Genomic DNA, 2,622 nt, shown 5'->3' on the forward strand with positions numbered 1-2,622 from the left:
AAACAAAGTGAATGTTGATTAACTTTGAAGTACATATGGATTTATGTATAAGAGTTTTATAATAAAATGCCTCAAAGCTTTAAAAAAAAAAGAATAGAAACTCTAGAACACTTGATTGTGCTCATATGAAACCTACACCTACAACAGGAAGCTGTTGTGTCAACAGTGTTGCATGGCTTCATGGATGTATCCTTTCTCCATACCTATTTAATCTATATGCTGAGCAAAATTATTTGAGAAGGTAGACTCTATGAACCACTTGGCCAACTGACTGGAAGAGATCTATATTTGTTCCCATTCCAAAGAAAGGTGACCCAACTGAGTGTGGAAACTACAGAACAGTGTCATTGATTCCACATGCAAACAAGATTCTACTGAAGATCATCCAAAAACGATTAGAACAGCACATCAGCAGAGAACTGCCGGAAGCCCAGGCTGGGTTTAGAAGGGGTCGTGGTACTAGAGATATTGTTGCTGATGTTAGATGGATCTTGGCTGAAAGCAGAGAATACCAGAAGAATGTCTATCTGTGTTTCATTGATTATGCAAAGGCATTTGACTGTGTGGATCATAACAAACTGTGGCTGACTCTGAGAAGAATGGAAATCAAAGAACATTTAATTGTGCTAATGCAAAACCTGTACTTGGATCAAGAAGCAGTAGTCAGAACAGAGCAGGGTAACACTGCATGGTTCAAAATTGGGAAGGGTGTATGCCAGGGATGCATCCTGTCTCCATACCTTTTCAACATGTATGCAGAGCAGATTATCCGAGAAGCTGGGCTCTATGAGGAGAATTGTGGCATCAGGATTGGTGGAAGATCTATTAACAATCTGCGTTATGCAGATGACACAACCCTGCTTGCTGAAACTGAGGAGGACCTCATGCACTTGCTGCGAAGGGTCAAGGACTGCAGCCTTCAGTATGGACTGAGGCTCAATGTCAAGAAGACAAAGATTCTCGCCACTGGACCAATTGGCAGCGTCAGGATGGATGACAAAGAGATTGAGAGTGTTCACAGCTTCAGTTTGCTCGGCTCCACAGTCAACACTCTTGGCACCAGCAGTCAGGAAATCAAAAAGCGTATCGCGATGGGAAAGTCTGCTGTTAGGGACCTCTCAAAGGTACTCAGGAGCAACAGTGTCTCTCTGGAGACTAAGGTGCGCCTGATACGGGCCATGGTCTTTGCAATCGCTTGTTATGCATCAGAGAGTTGGACAATGACTCGGTAGGACAGAAGGAGAGTGGATGCTTTTGAGCTGTGGTGCTGGAGAAGGGTACTGAATGTACCCTGGACTGCCAGGAAAACAAACAGATTCATCTTGGAGAGGATTAAACCAAGCTACTCCTTGGAGGCAAGGATTCTGGGGCTTCGTCTGACATACTTTGGACATGTTGCCGGGAGGGGCGGGTCCTTGGAGAGGGACATCATGCTTGGGAGGGTGGAGGGACAGCGCAGGAGGGGAAGACCCTCTATGAGATGGATTGATTCGGTGACTGGGGTAATCGGGATGGGTGTGTCAGAGGCAGTGCGGTTGGTGCAGGATAGAGCAGGGTTTAGGGCTGTTGTGCATAGGGTCGCTATGAGTCGGAAACAACTCGACGGCACATAACAACAACAACAGACTCTATGAAGAAGAATGTTGCATCAGGAAACCTTGTCATACAGATGACACAGCCTTGTTTGTTGAAAGTGAGGAGGATTTAAAGTCTTTTTTGCAAAAGGCTAACCTTGCAGTCTTTGATATAGATTGCACCTAAACATCAAGAAATCAAAAATCTTAACCACTAGACCGATAGGCAGCCTGCACTTCCTCCTCATCGCCATTTCCTCTTGATCATATATTGCTTCTTGAAATTCTTCTGTGTCAGCCAATTCTTTTTGGTACAATGACCCTTCATCTTCTTTTAATGCTTTCTGAATCATTCAGTCACTCAATATTCTGCCCATAGCATCCTTAAGCATAGCAACATGTGGCTTGAATTTATTCTTTAGTTCTTTAAGCTTAAGAAATGCTGAGCAAGTCTGACCCTTTTGATTTTATGACTCCAGCTCCTTGCACATTTCATTATAATATTTGATTTTGTCTTCCCGAGCTGCTCTTTGAAATCCCCTATTCAGCTCCCTACCTTCTTAATTTCTACCTTTTGCTTTGGCTTCTTGGCACTTTTAGTGCAATATTCAGAGTCTATTCTGACATTCATTTTGGTATTTTCCTCTTCTTCCTTCTTTGTAATGACTTTTTACATTCTTCATGAACAATATTCTTGACATCATCCCACAGCTTATCTGATCTTTGTTAATTAGGGTTCAAGGATGCAAGCCTATTCCTGAGTTGGTTTTTAAATTCATGGGAAATAGACTCAAGGTCAAATATTTATTCCTGTGGATATGATTTAACCTTTTTTAGTTTTAATTTGAACTTGCATATGAGGTCTGTTCCACAATCAGCACCTGGCCTAGTTTTTACTGCTGTTTTTGAACTTCTCCAATGGTTCCTTCCACAGATGTAATCAATCTGATTCCTGTGCATCCTATCAAGTGAAATCCATGTATATAATCTGCATTTATGTTTCTTATGAAAGTTTTTTCTATAAATAAATCATTGATTGTACATAATT

The sequence above is a fragment of the Elephantulus edwardii genome, unplaced genomic scaffold (assembly GCF_000299155.1).
Source record: "Elephantulus edwardii isolate Elephantulus edwardi_28Jun2011 unplaced genomic scaffold, EleEdw1.0 scaffold00436, whole genome shotgun sequence".
In the NCBI taxonomy this organism is placed as follows: domain Eukaryota; kingdom Metazoa; phylum Chordata; class Mammalia; order Macroscelidea; family Macroscelididae; genus Elephantulus; species Elephantulus edwardii.